The 9,774-nt window shown below is 39.7% G+C and overlaps 1 protein-coding gene across 1 annotated transcript in view; it reads left to right on the top strand.

Moving 5' to 3' along the window:
* Positions 1–9,774, top strand: part of SHISA9 (shisa family member 9) — a 240,996-nt gene that overhangs the window by 70,393 nt on the left and 160,829 nt on the right. The window lies entirely within an intron of this gene.

Here is a 9,774-nt window from a genome sequence, read left to right as displayed (position 1 = left end):
TGTGCAGAGCTACCTGGCTGTGCCTCTGCACAGGATCCAGAGAAGGGACATGCCCCTGCTTCCGGAAGCTGCTTGAGGTAAGCGCTGCCCAGAGCCTGTACCCCTGAGCCTCTCCCCAGGCTCCAACTCCTGCCCCAGTCCTGATCCCCCTCCTGCCCTCCAAACCCCTTGGTCCCAGCCCAGAGCACCCTCTTACACCCCAAACTCCTCATCCCCAGCCCCACCCCAGAGCCCGCACCCCCAGCCGGAGCCTGCACCCGCTCCCGCATCCCAACCCCAATTTTCAGAGCATTCACTGCCCACCATACAGTTTCTTTTCCCAGATGTGGCCCTTGGGCTAAAAAGTTTGCCCATCCCTGGCCTAGACCATGGGGAGTTGCTGTGAAGACACTCCCTCAGTCTCCCAGAAGGAGAGAGGTGCATGCTGGAGACATTCCACCTCACACTTTTGTACCTTTTTTTTTTGCTCCATTTTGCTGGTTGATGGTCCCTTCAACAGGAGTTTGATGTCTGTGGAAAAGCAGACTGCCTCCAAGCAAAGACAATATAAATCTAGTGTGATATATTTGCTAAAAATGCGTTTCTCCCTTCTTTGAAGCTGCCTGTAATTGAACATTTGGGGAATAGTCTGATGTTCACATTTTGCACTATACAGCTATTTGTACTTAGCAGAATATTTTTGATGTCTTCCTTTCTTGTTCCACTTTTCTGAGTAATATGTTACATTATATCCTAATATAAATAAAGTAAGGGCTATATAAATTGATGTATAACTGATTTATATATACACACACTGCAAGTAACCTCAGCCATGGAGTAAGAAGCTAGCCAGGGGCTATAGCAACTATATATATATATATAGAGAGAGAGATGGGGGGGTGGGGTGGCTCTTGAATCTCCTGAAAGAGAAGCCAGCTGGCTCTCCTAACACTTCCCACTAGGGAAAGGGAATGGCTACCTTTTATGACATCTGATGGCCAAAGGGAGCTTGCTGACTAACCTGGCATCAACTCTTGGAGCGAAATGCTGGCCAGCTGCCCCGACTTCTCCTCCCTATAGGCAGACCAAATGTCTCTTGCTCAGTGAAGCTGGCTTCATGTATTCTAGTCCTTAGGACAATTTTTGCTCTCAGTCACACCAGCATAAATCTGGAATGATGCCAATGATTTCAAAGGAGTTACTCCAGATTTACATCAGTTTTACAGGGAGCAGAATCTAAACATGTAAGAACTTAAGTGCATAAAATGAAGTCCAAATACACACAATACAAATAGTAATGGGCTACAGAGGCAAAAGTGTTAAAAGAAAAATTGTTATTTCAAATGGGCACAGTGCTCTCAGCCTTTAGCTACAAGCAATATCCTACAATCATATTTTGATACTATTGCCGCAGTTATTATTTATATATTTCATTTATACATACAAGCTGAGCACGTAGTTTATATAAAATGGCATTATCATCCTTTTCTCTTTACAAAATGATCAGAGTTTATGATTTTCTTGAATTTATTTGCTATTTGAAATTCAGTGAATAACTTCTGTAAATAATTCTTGGTCTGCAGATTGCTCATGATCAGTACATTGCAGGAGTGGGTTATTCAAAATGTGGAATTTGAGCTGAGTTGGTTAGTTTTGACTGGTGAGATAGATCACATGGTACTATTTCTGTTCCCTGATTGGAGGAACATAACTCTTAAAGTGAGGTTTCTGATGTAAATAGTCTAAAATTTACTTTTACATTCCTATATCCATGAATATTTCTGATAGAGTTCAATGGGACAACCTGTATGAGTATATACGATTCAAAAAAGGTTCAATCCTGCAAGCTCTTATGCTTGTGAGCATCTTTATTGACTTCAGTGGAGATTACTAACATGTCTTAAGTGCTTGCAGGAACAAACTCCACAGTAAAGATTTCCAGAATCCATCCCCAAGGATCTATGAAGCAAATTTAGCTATCAGCTCACTAATGCAACTTAACTGACATCAGTGGGAGTTGTGTGCTTTTCTGCAGGTGGTACGTCACCCTATATTATTAATATTTGGACATTATTTACTAATATGTTTTGGTCTTCAGTATTTTGATTGCTACAACTAGAGAAGGTTAATGATGTGTGTGTGTGAGTTTAAGTCTGAAAACTTGCATGTTTATTTCTATCAGGCATTGGTTATGGGTTGGTTATTATATGGATATATTTCATATAACTCTTATGTTATTACTGTTATCTGTGGGTGCATCCACATATGCTACCATTTCGGGGAGTATTTAGGATTCTTGATAACTTCCTCTCTCTCCCACACCAAGTTTTATAGGTTGAGTTGGTAGTACTGTCTTTTAAAGTTGGTTTATGCTTCCAGTTATAATACTCTGTTTTCAGCTGTTTATAACTTTGTGAAACTAACCATTTGGACTGAATTTTTCCATGCTGAGTAACTGCCTCAAGCTAAATGTTTTTGGAAAATTTCAGCCAAAACAATTTAGCATTTGCAAGAAAAAGGCTAGGTAAATAATTTGTTGTTTTGCCCATATTAAAAAATTCTTGAGACCTCTTCTTTGAAGTACTACAGCACCCCTACACTTTGGAGCAGGGGATTGAAATTTGGTAGGAGATTGGCCTATGTATCAGTGATGGGCCTTTTCTTGTTCCTGTGAAATAACTTGACCAAATTTGGTCAAGTTATAAGTCTTTGAAAAAAAAATCACAGTTTGCACATGGTCAGCAGAGGTTTCTTCTATTCTAGCAGTTAAAATCCCTGAAGATTCCATCTCATTGGCTGGGCAAGGAGAGTAGAAGCTGGGGGAAAGGCAGGCAAGGGGCCTGGGCCTGGGACACTTGGAGCCAGTTGGTTGGGGAGGTACATTGAGGTCAGATGATGAGCTGAGGGGTGGAGGAAGACTGGTTGGACAAGGAGATTGGGACTAAGAACCAGTGTGGAGGGAATGGGGGGGCAGGAGACACAGATCTGGCAAGGAACTAGGGTGAGTGGGGGAAGAACTGGGACTCGCTGAGAAGAGAGACTTGGAACTAGAAGCAAGAGAGGCATGAAGGGACACTCGAATTGGATAGGGAGACTGGGACTGGAAGCAAGTGGGTAGAGACAGATCAGACAAGGAGCAGGGGTGTGAAGAAATTACCCCCCCAAAAAGAAAAAATAACCCCAAAAATGTGTTAAAGGAAAATCATTGAGGTTGCAAAGTCAAGCACTCAAAAGTTAGGAAATGGTTTGTTTTGTTTTGAACCAAAACTGACTTTTTTTTGTTTTTTCTAACAGAAATTGAAAAACTGAAAAAAATTGCTTTGCATTGGGAAAGAAACCCAGAAATGAAACAAAACAAAAAGCCTATGTGAAATACATTTTTTGTTATGCTTTATTTTGGGGAGTTTTTCATCTATTTTGTAAAATGTAGATGAATTTTGAACCAGACCATCATTTTGAAATAAGAAGTTAAAACGTTTAGTTTCGAAACAGTCAGAATGAACTGTTTTGACTTTTTAAAAATCTTTTTAAAATTCAAATTCATCCAATTGGATCTGAATTTGAGTAGTTTCAGAGCCTTTGAAAATGCAATTTTCCTGAATTTAGCTATTTGACAATTTTTTTTGCTTATCTCTCTATAGAGAGTACTCTATAGATAAGTACTCTGAACAATCAGGTCCTTGGCATCTCAAATTGGGCACCCAAAATTAGTGGTCACTTGTGACCTCTCTCTCTTTGTGTCTCAGCCACCTGTTTATAAAACAGAGATAATACCTCCTTATCCACAGGGGTGATGAGAATCTAAATTAATGAATGCTTGTGAAACACCTAAGTCAGGGTTCTCAAACAGGGGTTGCCGCTTCTGTAGGTGTGTACCTGCCCCGTCCTCAGGTCCAGCCGATCGCGGCTGCCACTGGCCGTGGATCACTGCTCAGGGCAAATGGGAGTTCCTGGAAGCAGCGACCAGTAAGTCCCTCAGCCCGCGCTGTGACGGTAGTAAAGCCCAGGAGGAAATTAATAGTACTGTCTTCAGAACAGGCTTTGAATAATGTGCAGTAAATAAGTGTTAGTGCCAGATATTGAACAATGAGGATAAAACAAAATAGTGCATAGCTATTCTTTCATTGAGCATTGTCCATCATGTGGACTTGATGTGGCAGGCATCCTGTGGAAAAAATAGCATGCGACCATGTAATTAAAGACCGTGATAATACATATGCAACAGGGGGAAGAATTAAAGTTGCAAACAGCCTTAATTCTGGCTTTTTAAACTTTTGAGTGCTTGACTTTTCAAACTTGATAGTGTTCTTTAAATGTTTATTTTTGTGTGGAATTATGATAGTATGTTTAATTCATATTCACATTTACATAGCCCAGTATTGTCAGCAGCACCATTCCTTGTCATGGTATTTCAGTGTTTTGTTTGATTATTGCTTGGCTATTGTGCTATGATTGATATTTGTATTACGGCATGAAAATATTCAAACAAAAAAAAGTTTTAGAGACTAATGAAACTGCCAGTGCTGCTGCTTGTGCTTGCATAAGCATTAGTCTCATTAGTAACATTACATTAATCTCAGATACAATACTGCATTCGGCATATATTTAATGGTCTATCTACCTTTTTTCTCCACACAAGTGTATAATCAAATTAGTCTCTAATTTTGCACTTCACATTGAGTTTATTACTCTTTGAGCCCTACTGTGTATTCACTGAGATAAATGCATAGAAAAAATATATTCTATATTACCAGAGAAATATATATACATCACTCTTATATTACAATAACAGCATTTCAACTGCAATACTTCAGGTTTTGTAAGAGTTTTTATCATAAACACTAATTTTTAGAGGTTTATAATTTAGCTATTTCTGTGGGAACAGAAACTTGGCACAATGTTTCTGATGATGGACACTATACCCAGGGGTGAAAGTAATATTAAACTCTTACCGGTATGGGAGCCCAGCTCTGGGCCCCTGGAAGGGGCGGGGCCTCGGTAGAAGGAGCGAGGCTGGGGGGGTCAGCCTCCCCCAGCCAGCCAGCCAGCCCATCCGCGCTGCCTGGCCCATGCTGCCTGGGGCTCCAGTGGCAATTTAAAAGGGCCCAGGGCTCTGTCCGGTCCTGGAGCAGCTGCCCATTTTGCCCCTCGCGTCGGCGGCCCTGCCAGTAGGGTCACTGGCCACTGACACGGGGGGAAAAAGGGGCAGTGACATTTAAGGAGGGTCGTTTGCACAGCAGCACTTTAACATCAGCTACGTATGGGCTGGTACCAGCTTCTTACCGGCATGCTGTACCGGCCCACTTTCACCCCTACTATACCCTCCCGCACATCCCTCCAAAACCAGCTCTTTACTGTTGCCTTTTTGTGTGTAGGTCCTGTGTCTGGAATGTAGATCAGTGGTTCTCAACCATGGGTACATAGACCCTGGGGGTACGCAGAGGTCTTCAGGGGGTACATCAACTCATCTGGATATTTGCCTAATTTTACAACAGGCTACATAAAAAGCACTAGTGAAGTCAGTACAAACTAAAATTTCATACCATGACTTGTTTATACTGCTCTATATACTATACACTGAAATGTAAGTACAATATTTATATCCCAATTGATTTATTTTATAATTATATAGTAAAAATGAGAACATAAGCAATTTTTCAGTATGTGTGCTGTGACACTTCTGTATGTTTATGTCTGATTTTGTAAGCAAGTAGTTTTTAAGGGAGGTGAAACTTGGGGGTAAGCAAGAGAAATCAGTCTCCTACAAGGAGTACAGTAGCCTGGAAAGGTTGAGAAGCACTAATGTACATTATGCACTGTTGATATTTAGGTTACTTAGACTGTAAACGCTTTGGCGCAGGGACCGCCATTTGGCTCTAGTTTTGTACAACATCTGGCACAATGGGGTCCTGGTCCATAACTGTAGCTCCTATGTGCTACTGTAACACAAATAATAATCAAAAGAACATTCAGATTTGAAAACCTATTTGTAATCATCTAATTGTGTGCATTTACAGCATACATTTATGCTTATTAATAAAATAATAATAATACAGTATATGGAGCAGATTCTGATCTCAGGTACACCAGTTTAAATCCAGAGTCCATATTTTGACAGTAACTCCACTGGAGTCATATTCATATTTTGACAGTTTCTATATTGTAAAACTAAATGATATAATTCATTACTAGTCATCTGTTGCTAGTAGCATATTATTATTGTATAAATTCCATGCACAGTTGCATTAATGTAGGAGTATTTCTCACAACCTGAAAATCTACAGACTGTTGTGTGTTGCATGTTAGCCAAAATGGAGAAAACTTATGGCCTTGAGTAGCCAGCTTTGCAGGATATGTTAAGTACATTTAAATATAATGGTTTGAATTCCCAGCTATACCCAATAAGTAATGGAAACAGTTGAGGTGGCAGGCTGTAAAGGCACAATTTATCCCTGACTCTGAGGACAATCCTATGCTGTTTCTTCAATCATAATGGCCCCCAAGATGCTTTTAATGCTGGCAAGATCTCTGTATGCCCTTTTACTAATGACATCCCCTATCGATTGGAGGTGGAGGCAGATAGGCGTTGCTATAGAGCTAGTAATGTCAGCCAAAGATTCTCTTGTGCACGAGAAATCTTCAGATACCCACTAAAAGCAGCTTCCTTGTCCCTTTGCACCACTGATCCTGTATTTCTTACACACCATTAATTATTAACTATTAAAAACTAGTGTATGTATTTTAAAGCTATTTAAGCATAACTATGCTTAAGCATAATTATGCAGGATTTGTTCACAGACACATATCAGGAGGCATTTACAATAGACATTTGCTAATGTCTATCTAGGCTAAAGAAATTCTGTGAAGAAAGAAGGGTGGCATTTCAGAAAACAGGACAGATGAAAATAGCTGTTGATTCAACAGCTGGAGAAATATATAGAATGTGAAACAGAAATAGAAACTAATAACCCTGGTGCTAAAGGATCCGGGATCACTACAACAGTCCCCTCTTACTTGTAACTTGTGCTTTTTATTATTGGGCTAGCTCCTCAGCTGGTAGGAATTAGTCTAGCTTTATTGACGTCACTTGAAAAGCTCTGATTGAAAAGTTGTGTTTTGATCAGCTCCTACCCCCACTGAAGTCAACAGGAAAACTCTCTGATCTCAGTGACAGCAGGATTGGGTTAATTAGAAAAAAATACAACTGCCTGTGGAGACATGTGGAGCACCTGGATTTTTTGCCCTCTGGTCGTGAGAGCTATATCTGGTTTGCTTTTTCCAGTAACAGGTGCAAATGACCACAACACTAATATTTACTTTAATTGATATGCTTCTTAATAGCTGCATAGAATATTTATTGTAGTTTGAGCTAACTAGCAATACACAGTTACCTCTTCACCCTAGAGTTACAGGGAGATGGTGGCCAGAGGCTGCATTTGGTTTTTGGGTCAGACTTACATACATTCCCTTTAAAGACGCTACCACTCTTCCACATGCAACTTTCCAAAGGGATAGTTCTGATATGTACACTGTATGCATGACCTGCTGGTATCAGATGGGTAGTGGAATTTCCTTTCCTTATGCAGGTACACAGATTTCTGCAGAACTGATGTTTGAAACTCACTAGTTTTAATTCATTGGGGAGTGTGAATCTTTTCTCCTCTTTTGTTTCACACTGATTCATATTCAAATTACGTGAAACTCATCCAAACCCAATGGCTCTGGTTGAAATCCACGTGAAATCAGAGAGCTCCACTTGGTTTCAACACAGAACATTAAACTGGGCCAAGATCACACAGCAGAACTTCCATGGAACATGACCAAAGATCCCTTCTTGTAATGTTAGGAAAATTTCACACAGACTTTGACTATATTTTCAGATCCAGTGCAGCCCATTCCTTTAGCAAAATAAATAAGAAAATAGCAGAAAAATATAAAGTCTATTAGAATTCCTTAGTAATTGTTTACATGATTTCTAAACTTTAGCTTTATTACATCATAGTCAAATAGGAGCCAAGGAGTAGAAATGGGGCCAGGAGAAAAGATGAACACATTTACTCCTCCCAGACAGAGGTGGGGGAAGAGGAACAGTGCGGAAGGAAAAGTCAAACACCCCCTGCTGCTGTTTCATTACAGTGTAGCAAGATGCTTAAAACATTCATCAAGCAGCTCAGCAGTAGTTTAGCACCCCTGCTAAGACCAGGACCAGGACAAAATTACCACCTGTCCTTCTGACAGCAATCCTGGGTAGATGCTTGTGTGAAGTAGCTATCCTGTATTAGAGGTTGCATGCATAACTGCATCCTTTCACCCTGATCCTGAACTCAGCATCATATCGGATTTACATTGTTACTCACTCTCTATTTTAATGGATTGGGTCATATCTTCCTTATAGCCATTTATCTTAAAGTACCTTTGTACAGAAAGTTAACGATTCACCTTTCACTTTTCTTAATTAGGAAAGAATCCATATATCTGAAACAATGGACACACAATAAAAGGGAATAAACATTTTATTTCCCTATAATATCAAAGTGATTTTGGTGAAATCAAATTAGAAAGTTAGTTGCTATTCAGCAGTATACTGATTCTGTGCCTTGAAGTTTTAACCCTGCCATATTATAAATCTCTAATAAACACAGTAAACATCTGGCTATGTCAGGAATTTCACATCCTGTAAGATATACATGTAACCTGCTATAGTAAATTTCAAGAAAGATCTACATATGCTTCAAGCTGCTGTCGGAAATAGACATATATGTCACAAACAACACTGAAAGAAGAATTCTGCAACCTACAAATATCATAACAGAAACACTATGATGTTAGGTAAGGAGATATTGTCATGCCTACATCACTGTTAGAATTACACAATAACTTGTTTGAATTAAGAAAACTAAAGTGTGTGTGTGTGCGGGGGGAGGAGGGGAGGCAAAGAAACTGCAAAATATCCTCAGAACTTTTCAATTTTTTGATTGTACCCAAATATTGAGAACATAAGAACAGTCATACTGGATGAAACTAATGGGCCATCTAGCCCATTAGTCTGTCTGACAGTGGCCAATGCCAGATGCTTCTGGCAATTAGAGATTTAGGGTCACCTGGGTCATGGGGTGTCCCAACTCTCTTGGCTAATAGCCCTCGATTAACATAACATCCTTGAAGAATTGGATGCTTAGTCTGCATAAATATGATTTCTGCTGATTAGTAGATCTGACTGAATCCTTAGAAGTATGGGTGCTTATTTGAAGCCCTGCAGGTTTCCTTACTACAGCTGTGAAAAATTGTTTTCATTTTGCAAGTAGTCACTTAAGAAAAATCTGTGGGGTTTTTTTGTTTTTTTTTTGGTAAAAAAAGGTAGTTACTGTTCTTGCTAACTCTGCCAACAAATACACCTTTCAGAACAATAATGAAAAATTCGAGCCTTAGAACAAAATTGTAAATTTTAATATATTTGTTCCAAGCAGAAAGCACTTTTGCAATAAAATTTTGCCATAGCAAAAGACAACAAGATGGTGATTTTGTTTTGTTGCCTGAAAGAATACATTTTTGTATCTTTCACCCAGTTCAGAAAGCTCCTTATAATTTTTCTTCACCCTCAGATCACTCCTTCTGTCCCACCAACAAGCTCCCTAACCTTATAACTTCTTCTCCAATCACATGCCTGGATTAGGAGTATCCCAGAATGCTTTGCCCCCTTCCCTCTTTCTACCCACCATATTAGCCCAGGGAGGCACCTATCTAAGCTGGTACTACTACCCTCTAATATTGAGTAAAGAACTATTTGCTATAAAA

This window comes from Mauremys mutica, chromosome 11 (assembly GCF_020497125.1).
Source record: "Mauremys mutica isolate MM-2020 ecotype Southern chromosome 11, ASM2049712v1, whole genome shotgun sequence".
Taxonomy (NCBI): domain Eukaryota; kingdom Metazoa; phylum Chordata; order Testudines; family Geoemydidae; genus Mauremys; species Mauremys mutica.
Note: the sequence above shows the minus strand (reverse complement) of the source record. Positions and strands in the feature narration are given on the sequence as shown.